Source organism: Pipistrellus kuhlii, unplaced genomic scaffold, assembly GCF_014108245.1.
Source record: "Pipistrellus kuhlii isolate mPipKuh1 unplaced genomic scaffold, mPipKuh1.p scaffold_m20_p_119, whole genome shotgun sequence".
Lineage (NCBI taxonomy): Eukaryota > Metazoa > Chordata > Mammalia > Chiroptera > Vespertilionidae > Pipistrellus > Pipistrellus kuhlii.
In genome coordinates this window covers 44,337-57,018 of record NW_023425426.1, presented here as the reverse complement: position 1 = coordinate 57,018, position 12,682 = coordinate 44,337, and the positions used below count along the sequence as shown (strand labels likewise).

The 12,682-nt window shown below is 52.5% G+C and overlaps 1 long non-coding RNA gene across 1 annotated transcript in view; it reads left to right on the top strand.

Annotated features, from left to right (window-relative positions):
• The window catches only part of LOC123652109, a 35,326-nt gene continuing 22,644 nt past the window's right edge, over nucleotides 1–12,682 (top strand). Inside the window, exon 1 of the long non-coding RNA XR_006741211.1 lies at nucleotides 1–126. This is a non-coding gene — a long non-coding RNA (uncharacterized LOC123652109). The remainder of the gene's footprint in view (nucleotides 127–12,682) is intronic.

Below are 12,682 nucleotides of genomic sequence, written 5' to 3'. Positions count from 1 at the left end.
GTGCGTAGGCACTAAGGCGCCTAAGCTGGGAGTGAGTAGACTGGCGGCACTGGCGGCACTGGCTGAGCAAAGGGGTGAGCGAAGTGCCAGTAAAGCCACTTTGGAAGTGAATGGAACACGATAATAGTAAGTCATCAGCAAATGTTGTGGTTCCTTATTAATAATTATGTATTACAGAATATTGAAAAATTTTTGATGAAATATTTCTTATATTCTTTATATTAGCGGGGTCTCAAAAGTATTCATTTTGTGCACTATACAGCACAAGGGCTGCCAGTTTCTGAAGCCCATTTCTTCTGTAGACTTTAGGGTCCTGTCGCCAGGAGGAAGGGGCTTGGAAAGTCCACCAAAATAGTGGTGGTATCTGGGATCCCTCTCCTCATCCTTCTGGCCAATTGGGTGAGCATTGGCCCGTTGTTCAGATTTGATACCCTTGTACCTATTTTTTTTCTTTTTTTATTATTATTGTTGTTGTTATTTTGTAGCAAAGGGTGGAGGGAGAGTAAGGGGGTTGACTTGGCATGCAACCTGCTGTGCCCTTGTCAGCTTAGGAGACTGACAAAGCAGTGAGGATCTACACAGGAGCTATGGGTCCAGGTCCCCAAGTTCAAGTGTTTAACCAGGTGCTTTATGGCCAAAGGAAGCTGTAGAGACGCGCTTCTGAGCACAAGACTTAGGGCTCTCGGGTGCCTGTCCTCTGGCTCATAGGAAGCAAAGACTCAGGACCATGGGGACCACCATGACTGCCTGTCATTACAGAAAGCTTCCGGAAAGACCATTATATTCTTTTGGGTTTGATACACGTGTCCCTTCAAGTACTCTGTGTCCTTGTGCGGTTTGTGCCACAATCATGAGCCTACTGCAACAGCCAGGACCTAACCTCCCGATTCGGACTGAACCTAAGCCCCAGATGGTCTCACACTGACCCTCAAGCCACGCCCACAATCTAACTTGAAGAACCTATCAAGCTAATGAGCATGCCTGCATTTGTGTGTGTGTGTGTCTCTGTGTGTGTTTCTTTCTGTGTCCAACAATGGTCGGGCAGGGATGGGTTCCTTCCTAGGGGGCGGGGCTTGGAACACTTACAGTGAGTTCTGGAGGTGAACTGAGGGAAGCTGGCCGCTATGAACTCAAAACCAGAGGATGATGTCCTCTCCACAAAGGGATTCTAGCCCCTGTGATCAGTTCCCAGGGAACACAGTGCTCAATGGCTATGGGTTCACTCTGTCCCACATAGCAGGAATGCCCCAGGTGGGAATCTGTGTGTCCTGGGACACAGGCTCGCTTTTAGGCGCGAACAAAAGGATGCCAAGCATATACCTCTTCACTCTATACTGCCCTGCACCTGCTGGCTTCTGCTTGGTCTGGGGCCAGCTCCTGCGCTTGCAGGTGCGAGCACGAGGGCCATGATGAAGTGTTCCGGGGTCCAGGAAGAAGCTGTACCTCCCATGGCTGCAGCCTGCTACCCTTTCCCAGTCTCCCTGGTGGTTGGATCCCAGGCCTCGGCTGGGCGCACAATGCAGGGAGCCTACTAGTGGACCTGGCTCCCTCAGCAAAACCACCATCCGGGGCCACAGGGCCAGGTAGGAGCTGCAGCTGCTGAGCTTAGAAAAATGACTGCCACCAAGGCAACGCCCCTCAGCCCAGGGGAGTCAGGGCGCCCAGCTGGAGAAGCTCTGCTGCTTCCAGGACCCCCCTGTCTCTTCCTTAGGCACCATGCAGGTGTGTGGCCACCCGGACCCGCCGCACAATGCTCCCAGATGCCCAGACCCTGCCCGCTCACAGGTCTTCCCCATGGGATCGCTAGATGTAGAGCACTTGCTGGCAGGTCTGCTGGAGAAGGATTCTGCCCACCCCATGGCACTGTGGCTCCACAGATCCCACCCTCCCTGTGAGCCCGGCCTCTACCTCTGCCTTTTGTGGGTCAAAAAAGGGGCAGGGAGGCACCAGAAGCCTTCCAAGAAGAAGCAGCCTGGTTACTTCTCATAGGGTGCTGGGGAGGCTTTGGGGTTCTGTCGCCAGGAGGAAGGGGCTTAGAAAGGCCACCAAAGCAGTTGTGGCATCTGGGATCCCTCTCCTCATCCCTCTGGCCGACCGAATTCCCCCTTCCGGGGAGCGGGAACCTTGTCCTCTCGGGCTACTGGTGCAAGAGGATCTTCAGGGGTCTTCCCTGGGGATCTTCTGGGGGTTTTCTGCCACCCTGTCTTAGCGCTCCAGTCCCTTGCCACATGGTGTCACAGCTCTCCCTGCTCGCTGTGGACAGAGGCATCTGCAGTTCCCCTGGTCACCTAGCACCCTGGCCAGTACTCTGCTCTTCTCTAGCCGCTTGGTTATCAGGGCTGGGGGGCCGGCCACTGCCCACAGCCAGGCAATTAAAGGGTTCCTGCGAATCTAGCGCTTAGCAGCAGTTAATCCAATTGTCCCGTGTAGCGGGAAATCCAATGAACCAGCTGAAAGCTGAGTCAGAAGGACTCCCTGAGATCATTTCTTATGTATCCCATTTGGGAAAATTCACATGCCAGTGTCCATATTATTCTGATCACCCTCAGAGTGTTCAATTGGGTGCGCATTGCCCCATTGTTCAGATTTGATTCCCCTGGTGGCTTTTTTTTTTTTTTTTTTTTTTTTTTTTGTAGCGAAGGGCGGAGGGAGAGTGAGGGGGCTGGCACTGGGAAAGGCCAGATTCACATTAGCGGTACAAGGCTGCCATCCAGCGGTACCGATTTGCCCCGCGTAAAACCTGCTGTGTCCTTGTCAGCTTAGGAGACTGACAAGGGAGTCAGGATTTACATAGGGGCTGCCCGTCCAGGTCCCCAAGTTCAAGTGTTTGACCAGGTGCTGCCTGGCCAAAGGAAGCTGTAGAGACGCGCTTCTGAGCACAAGACTTGGGGCTCTCGGGTGCCTGTGCTCTGGCTAATAGGCAGCCAAAACTCAGGACCACGGCGACCGCCATGCCTCCATGGCATTAAAGAAAGCTTCCAGAAAGACCATTATGGTCCTTTTTGTTTGATACAAGTTTCCCTTTCAGCATTCTGGGTCCTTGTGCGTTTTGTGCCACAATCATGCCTACTGCAACAGCCAGGACCTAACCTCCCGATTCGGACTGAACCTAAGCCCCAAATGGTGTCACACTGACAGTCAAGCCACGCCCACAATCTAACTTCAAGAACCAGCCGAGCTAATGAGCATGCCTGCATTTGTGTGTGTATGTGTGTGTGTGTGTGTGTGTGTTTCCTTGTGTGTCCACCGATGGTCGGGAAGGGATGGGTTTCTACCTAGGGGGCGGGGCTTGGAACTCTTACATACGGTGAGTTCTGGACGTGAATTGACGGAAGATGACCTCTATCAACGCAATCCAGAGGATAATGTCCTCTCCACAAAGGGATCCGAGCCCCTGTGATCGGTTTCCTGGGTACACAGTGCCCAATGGCTATGGGTTCACTGTGTCACACATGGCAGGAATGCCCCAGGTGGGAATCTGTGTGTCCTGGGACACAGGCTCTCCTTTAGGCACGAGAACTAGGTTGCCAAACACACACCTTATCCGTCTATGCTGCCCTGCACCTGCTGGCCTATGACTGGTCTGGTTCCAGCTCCTGCGCTTGGGAGTGCATGCCCAAGCGCCATGGTGAAGTGCTCCAGTGGCCAGGAAGAAGCTGTACCTCCCATGGCTGCAGCCTGCTACCCTTTCCCAGTTTCCCTGGTGGTGGGGTTCCAGGCCTCCGCTGGACGAAGATTGCTGGGAGCCCACTAGTGGACCTGGCTCCCTCAGCAGAGCCACCCTCCAGGGCCACAGGGCCAGGTAGGAGCTGCAGCTGCTGAGCTGTGAACATGGCTGCCACCGAGGCCACGCCCTCAGCACAGGGGAGTCAGGGCGCACAGCTGGGGGAGCGCTGCTTCTTCCAGGGCCCCCCTGTCTCTTTCTTCGCCACAGTGCAGGTGTGCGGCCACCTGGACCTGCCCCACAATGCTCCCGGATGCCCAAACCCTGCACTTTCGAAAGTCTTCCACATGGGACCGCCAGGTGCAGGGCACTTGCTGGCAGGTCTGCTGGAGAAGGATTCTGCCCGCCCCATGGCACTGTGGCTCCACAGATCCCACCCTCCCTGAGAGCCCGCCTCTACCTCTGCCTTTTTGTGGGTCAAAAAAGGCACAGAGAGACACCAGAAGCCTTCCAAGAAGCAGCAGCCTGGTTACTCCTAGGGTGCTGGGGAGGCTTTGGGGTTCTGTCGCCAGGAGGAAGGGGCTTGGAAAGGCCACCATAGCACTTCTGACATCTGGGATCCCTCTCCTCATCACTCTGGCCGACCACATTCCCACATCCGGGGAGCGGGAACCTTGTCCTCTCGGGCTACTGGTGCAAGAGGATCTTCAGGGGTCTTCCCTGGGGATCCTCCGAGGGTCTTCTCACACCCTGTCTTAGCGCTCCAGTCCCTTGCCACATGGTGTCACAGCTCTCACTGCTCGCTCTGGACAGTGTCATCTGCAGTTCCCCTGGTCACCTGGCACCGTAGCCAGTCCTCTGCTCTTCTCTGGCCACTTGGTTTTCAGGGCTCGGGGGCCGGCCGCGGCCCAGAGCCAGGCGATTAAAGGGGTCCGTCCAATCTTATGCTTAGCAGCGGTTAATCCAATTGTCGCGTGCAGTGGGAAATCCAATGGACCAGCTGACAGCTGAGTCAGAAGGACTCCCTGAGATCATTTCCTATGTATCCCGTTCGTGAAAATTTACATGTCAGTGTCCGTATATTTCTGGTCACCCTCAGAGTGTTCAATTGGGTGTGCATTGCCTATTGTTCATATTGGATTCCTCTGGTGGCTTTTTTTTTTATTTTTTTTTTTGTAGCGAAGGGCGGAGGGAGAGTGAGGGGGCTGGCCCTGGGAAATGCCTGATTCACATTAGCGGTACAAGGCTGCCATCCAGCGGTACCGATTTGCCTTCGTGAAACCTGATGTGTCCTTGTCAGCTTAGGAGACTGACAAGGGAGTCAGGATTTACACAGGGGCTGCGCCTCCAGGTCCCCAAGTTCAAGTGTTTGACCAGGTGCTGCCTGGCCAAAGGAAGCTGTAGAGACGCGCTTCTGAGCACAAGACTTAGGGCTCTCGGGTGCCTGTGCTCTGGCTAATAGGCAGCCAAGACTCAGGACCATGGCGACCGCCATGCCTCCATGGCATTAAAGAAAGCTTCCCGAAAGACCATTATGGTCCTTTTTGTTTGATACAAGTTTCCCTTTCAGCATTCTGGGTCCTTGTGCGTTTTGTGCCACAATCATGCCTACTGCAACAGCCAGGACCTAACCTCCCGATTCGGACTGAACCTAAGCCCCAAATGGTGTCACACTGACCGTCAAGCCACGCCCACAATCTAACTTCAAGATGTCACGCTAATGAGCATGCCTGCATTTGTGTGTGTGTGTGTGTGTGTGTGTGTGTGTGTGTGTGTTTCCTTGTGTGTCCACCGAGGATCGGGAAGGGATGGGTTTCTACCTAGAGGGCGGGGCTTGGAACTCTTACATATAGTGAGTTCTGCCGCGGCCCACAGCCAGGCGATTAAAGGGGTCCGTCCAATGTTGTGCTTAGCAGAGGTTAATCCAATTGTCGCGTGCAGCGGGAAATCCAATGGACCAGCTGACAGCTGAGTCAGAAGGACTCCCTGAGATCATTTCCTATGTATCCCGTTCGGGAAAATTCACATGTCAGTGTCCGTATATTTCTGGTCACCCTCAGAGTGTTCAACTGCGTGCACATTGCCCCATTGTTCATATTGGATTCCTCTGGTGGCCTTTTTTTATTTTTTTTTTTGTAGCGAAGGGCGGAGGGAGAGTGAGGGGGCTGGCCCTGGGAAATGCCTGATTCACATTAGCGGTACAAGGCTGCCATCCAGCGGTACCGATTTGCCTTCGTGAAACCTGATGTGTCCTTGTCAGCTTAGGAGACTGACAAGGGAGTCAGGATTTACACAGGGGCTGCGCCTCCAGGTCCCCAAGTTCAAGTGTTTGACCAGGTGCTGCCTGGCCAAAGGAAGCTGTAGAGACGCGCTTCTGAGCACAAGACTTAGGGCTCTCGGGTGCCTGTGCTCTGGCTAATAGGCAGCCAAGACTCAGGACCATGGCGACCGCCATGCCTCCATGGCATTAAAGAAAGCTTCCCGAAAGACCATTATGGTCCTTTTTGTTTGATACAAGTTTCCCTTTCAGCATTCTGGGTCCTTGTGCGTTTTGTGCCACAATCATGCCTACTGCAACAGCCAGGACCTAACCTCCCGATTCGGACTGAACCTAAGCCCCAAATGGTGTCACACTGACCGTCAAGCCACGCCCACAATCTAACTTCAAGATGTCACGCTAATGAGCATGCCTGCATTTGTGTGTGTGTGTGTGTGTGTGTGTGTGTGTGTGTGTGTTTCCTTGTGTGTCCACCGAGGATCGGGAAGGGATGGGTTTCTACCTAGAGGGCGGGGCTTGGAACTCTTACATATAGTGAGTTCTGCCGCGGCCCACAGCCAGGCGATTAAAGGGGTCCGTCCAATGGTGTGCTTAGCAGAGGTTAATCCAATTGTCGCGTGCAGCGGGAAATCCAATGGACCAGCTGACAGCTGAGTCAGAAGGACTCCCTGAGATCATTTCCTATGTATCCCGTTCGGGAAAATTCACATGTCAGTGTCCGTATATTTCTGGTCACCCTCAGAGTGTTCAACTGCGTGCACATTGCCCCATTGTTCATATTGGATTCCTCTGGTGGCCTTTTTTTATTTTTTTTTTTTGTAGCGAAGGGCGGAGGGAGAGTGAGGGGGCTGGCCCTGGGAAATGCCTGATTCACATTAGCGGTACAAGGCTGCCATCCAGCGGTACCGATTTGCCCTTCGTGAAACCTGATGTGTCCTTGTCAGCTTAGGAGACTGACAAGGGAGTCAGGATTTACACAGGGGCTGCGCCTCCAGGTCCCCAAGTTCAAGTGTTTGACCAGGTGCTGCCTGGCCAAAGGAAGCTGTAGAGACGCGCTTCTGAGCACAAGACTTAGGGCTCTCGGGTGCCTGTGCTCTGGCTAATAGGCAGCCAAGACTCAGGACCATGGCGACCGCCATGCCTCCATGGCATTAAAGAAAGCTTCCCGAAAGACCATTATGGTCCTTTTTGTTTGATACAAGTTTCCCTTTCAGCATTCTGGGTCCTTGTGCGTTTTGTGCCACAATCATGCCTACTGCAACAGCCAGGACCTAACCTCCCGATTCGGACTGAACCTAAGCCCCAAATGGTGTCACACTGACCGTCAAGCCACGCCCACAATCTAACTTCAAGATGTCACGCTAATGAGCATACCTGCATTTGTGTGTGTGTGTGTGTGTGTGTGTGTGTGTGTGTGTGTGTTTCCTTGTGTGTCCACCGAGGATCGGGAAGGGATGGGTTTCTACCTAGAGGGCGGGGCTTGGAACTCTTACATATAGTGAGTTCTGCCGCGGCCCACAGCCAGGCGATTAAAGGGGTCCGTCCAATGTTGTGCTTAGCAGAGGTTAATCCAATTGTCGCGTGCAGCGGGAAATCCAATGGACCAGCTGACAGCTGAGTCAGAAGGACTCCCTGAGATCATTTCCTATGTATCCCGTTCGGGAAAATTCACATGTCAGTGTCCGTATATTTCTGGTCACCCTCAGAGTGTTCAACTGCGTGCACATTGCCCCATTGTTCATATTGGATTCCTCTGGTGGCCTTTTTTTATTTATTTTTTTTTGTAGCGAAGGGCGGAGGGAGAGTGAGGGGGCTGGCCCTGGGAAATGCCTGATTCACATTAGCGGTACAAGGCTGCCATCCAGCGGTACCGATTTGCCCTTCGTGAAACCTGATGTGTCCTTGTCAGCTTAGGAGACTGACAAGGGAGTCAGGATTTACACAGGGGCTGCGCCTCCAGGTCCCCAAGTTCAAGTGTTTGACCAGGTGCTGCCTGGCCAAAGGAAGCTGTAGAGACGCGCTTCTGAGCACAAGACTTAGGGCTCTCGGGTGCCTGTGCTCTGGCTAATAGGCAGCCAAGACTCAGGACCATGGCGACCGCCATGCCTCCATGGCATTAAAGAAAGCTTCCCGAAAGACCATTATGGTCCTTTCGGTTTCATACAAGTGTCCCTTTCAGTACTCTGGGTCCTTGTGCGTTTTGTGCCACAATCGTGCCTACTGCAACAGCCAGGACCTAACCTCCCGATTCGGACTGAACCTTAGCCCGTAATGGTCTCACACTGACCCTCAAGCCACGCCCACAATCTAACTTCAAGAAGCTGTCATGCTAATGAGCATGCCTGCATTTGTGTGTGTGTGTGTGTGTGTGTGTGTGTGTTTGTGTCTGTATGTGTTTTTCTTTGTTTGTCCACCAACGGTTGGGTGGGGCTTGGAACGCTTACATACAGTGAGTTCTGGAAGTGAATTGAGGGAAGCTGGCCGCTATGAACTCAATCCAGAGATGATGTCTTCTTCACAAAGGCATCCGAGCCCCCTGTGATCGGTTCCCAGGGTACACAGTGCCCAATGGCTATGGGTTCACTCTGTCCCACATGGCAGGAATGCCCCAGGTGGGACGCTGTATGTCCTGGGACACAGGCTCTCTTTTAGGCGGGAACACTAGGATGCCAAACATATACCTCTTCACTCTATATTTCCCTGTACCTGCTGGCCTCTGCCTGGTCTGGAACCAGCTCCTTTGCTTGTGAGTGCATGCCCAAGCGCCATGGTGAAGTGCCCCGGGGGCCAGGAAGAAGCTGGACCTCCCATGGCTGCATCCTGCTACCCTTTCCCAGTCTCCCTGGTAGTTGGATCCCAGGCCTCCCCTGGGCGCAAAATGCAGGGAGCCCTCTAGTGCAGTGTTTCCCAACCTTCTCTCATGATGAGAATCACCTGGTGGAGTTGTTAAAACACAGATTCCTGAATCCCAACTAAGAAGTGCTAAACTAGAATTTTTGAGAACATATAGGTAAAATTGCATACCTAACTTAGTGCTCTGTATATAAAATCTGTCTTAGAGCACTAGTTAAGTATACAATTTTACCTATATGTTCCCAAAAATTCTAGTTTAGCACTTCTTAGTTGGGATTCAGGAATCTGTGTTTTAACAACTCCACCAGGTGATTCTCATCATGAGAGAAGGTTGGGAAACACTGCTCTAGTAGACCTGGCTCCCTCAGCAGCGCCACCCTCCTGGGCCACAGGGCCAGGTAGGAGCTGCAGCTGCTGAGCTAAGAACATGGCTGCCACCGAGGCCACGCCCCTCAGCACACCGGAGTCAGGGCGCACAACTGGGGGAGCGCTGCTTCTTCCAGGGCCCCCCTGTCTCTTTCTTAGCCACAGTGCAGGTGTGCAGGCCACCTGGACCCGCCCCACAATGCTCCTGGATGCCCAGACCCTGCACTTTCGCAAGTCTTCCACATGGGACCGCCAGGTGCAGGGCACTTGCTGGCAGGTCTGCTGGAGAAGGATTCTGCCTGCCCCATGGCACTGTGGCTCCACAGATCCCACCCTCCCTGTGAGCCCGCCTCTACCTCTGCCTTTTTGTGGGTCAAAAAAGGCACAGAGAGACACCAGAAGCCTTCCAAGAAGCAGCAGCCTGGTTACTTCTCATAGGGTGCTGGGGAGGCTTTGGGGTTCTGTCGCCAGGAGGAAGGGGCTTGGAAAGGCCACCAAAGCAGTTGTGGCATCTGGGATCTCTCTCCTCATCCCTCTGGCCGACAGCATTCCCCCTTCCGGGGAGCGGGAACCTTGTCCTCTCGGGCTACTGGTGCAAGAGGATCTTCAGGGGTCTTCCCTGGGGATCTTCTGGGGGTCTTCTGCCACCCTGTCTTAGCGCTCCAGTCCCTTACCACATTGTGTCACAGCTCTCACTGCTCGCTCTGGATAGCGGCATCTGCAGTTCCCCTGGTCATCTGGCACCCTGGCCTCTCCTCTGTTCTCCTCTGGCCACTTGGTTTTCAGTGCTCGGGGTCCGGCCCCTGCCCACATCAAGGCTATTAAAGGGGTCAGGACAACCTTGGGCGCCACACTTTGATTGCCGTGTGCAGCAGGAAATGCAATGGACCAGCTGACAGCTGAGTCAGGAATACTACCTGAAGATCAATTGTTCTGTATCCTATTCGGGAAAGTTCAATTGGCAGTGCCTGTATTCTTCAGATCACCCTTGGACAATTCCAACTGAGTGAGCGAACAGTGGCTCCTTGTTCAGGTTTGGTACCCCTGTACCTTTTTTTTTTTTTTTTTTTTTTTTTTTTTTTTGGAGCGAAGGGCGGAGGGAGAGTAAGGGGGCTGGTCCCGGGAAATGCCTGATTCACATTAGCGGTACAAGGCTGCCATCCAGCTGTAGCGATTTGCCCCGCGTGAAACCTGCTGACTCCTTGTCAGCTTAGGAGACTGACAAGGGAGTGAGGACCTGCACAGGGGTATGAGTCCAGGTCCCAGGATTCAAGTGGTTGGCCATGTAGTGGCTGGCCCAAGGAAGCTGTAGAGACACGCTTCTGAGCACAAAGCCTAGGGCTGTCGGATGCTGTCGCCTGCTCAAAGGAAGCCAAAACTCAGGACCATGGCGGCCGCCATGTCTGCTTGGCATTAGTGATACTGCCTGAAAGACCAGTGTGTTATTTGGGTTTGTTCAAGTGCTCTGTGTCATGTGGTCTGTGCCACAATCATGTACCTCGTTCTTTAGTCAGGTCTTGACCTCCAGGACACAGGGTAAGGTAGGAGCTGGAGCTGCTGAACTGAGAACCTAGCGTTAGCTGAGGCCACGCCCCTTACCCCAGGGCAGTTGGGGAGCCCAGCTGGTAGAGCTCTGCTGCTTCCAGGGCTCCCTCTGGTCCCCCCTGTTGCTTCCTGCCTTACTTTTTGGTGTGCTGCCCACCCACACCCACCCCACAATGCTTCCAGATCCCCAGACTGAGCCTGCCTGCAGCCTGCTCACTGGACTTCCCCAGGGGGTCTCCAAGCATAGCACAAATGTGTTGCAGGCGCAGCTGAAGGATTCCGCTGGATGGCGCTGTGGCTCCATCTTTGTCCTCTGAACCCTGGCCTCTCCCTCTGCACTTTTTGGATCCAAAAAGTTGGGAGGTAGCGGAAACCGGTTTGGTTCAATGGATAGAGCATTGGCTTGGGGACTGAAAGGTCCCAGGTTCGATTCCGGTCAAGGGCATGTACCTTGGTTGCGGGCATATCCCCAGTGGGGGGTGTGCAAGAGGCAGCTGATCTATGACTCTCTCATTGATGTTTCTAACTCTCTGTCTCCCTTCCTCTCTGTACAAAATCAATAAATTATATTTTAAAAAGAAAAAAAAGTTGGAAGGAGACGCTAGAAGACTTCCAAGAGGATCTTGGCATGTTGTCTTTCTTAGGGTTTTAAGGTCCCTCTGTTTCTGATTTTGGGATTCTTGTCTTTAGGATGAAGGAGCCTGGAAAGGCTTCTTAAGTAATTCTTTAATTTATGATCTCTCTCCTCATATCTAGGTGTCTAAATTCCCCTACCTGCTGAGGAGGAACCTTGTCTTCTTTACCTACTAGTGGACTGGTATTTTCAGTGGTCTTCTCTTGGTATACTCAGGGTTCTTCTCCGACCCTGTCCTAGCGATCCAGTCCCTTGTGCCATGGTGTCACAGCTTGCTCTGGGCACTGGGATCCGGAATTCCCCTCTTCTCCTGGCACCCTGACCTCTCTTTTCCTCTCATCTGTAGGTTTGGGTCAGGTTTCAGGGCTCAGGGGACCAGACTCTATCCACATCCAGGGGTTTCAGGCAATAAATCCAACCTTGAGTGCAGCACTTTAATTTTTTTCGTCCAGTGGCAAATCCAAACGACCAGCAGAAAGTTGAGTCATATGGTCTTCGTGAAGGTCATTTGTTCAGTAATCCATTCAGTAAAGTTCAGTTGGCAATGTCTGTCTGTACTCTTCTCAATCACCATCAGAGTGGCAAATATGAGACCTGGTTCAGATATGATACCTGCTTATCTTTTTTTTTTTTTTTTTTAGTAGCGATGATTGGAGAGAAAGTATTTGGACCTTGCCAGGGAAATGCTTGATTCTCATTAGAGGTCCAATACTGCCTTTAAGGAAATTTCCTCTTCCCATCAACCTTGCACTGACTTTTCCAGCATTGGAGAGACTAAGAAAGGTGTGAAGTCATGGACAGGGGCTATGAGTCTAGAGGCCAAGAGGTTGTCCAGGTGCTGACTGTGTCAAAGTAGCTGTAGAGTTGATTGTCGGGTATCGTGTGGACAGATACATGGTGGTGGTATCTGTCCCAATGCTCACAGAAGCCAAGCCTCAGGCCATGGTTGTCACCATGTCTGGGCAGTACTAGAGAAATATGCCAGAAAGAACCTAGGCCTGTCTTGTGGGTATAGTATAAGTGCTAGTTCGTGTGCTTAGGACCCTAGTGGCTACCTTGTGTTGCCAAAGGAGTCCTGGTCTCAGGCTCTAGGCATTTTGTTGAGTCACTTCCTAGGAGCAGAAGTAGGTTCATCTTGGATGGGCAGTGTTCCTAATACTTGTTCTAGTCCATGGTGAATTTAATGATGATTCTATTACAGTAATTAGAGGTCTGTTATCTTTAGCCCCAGAGTATGGAGCCTGGATATACAGTTCCTTGTGGTCAAGGTGAATATAATGTAGTAATATGAATTGCTGTGTCATAATCCAATGATTTGTAAAGGGACACAGGTCATTCATTT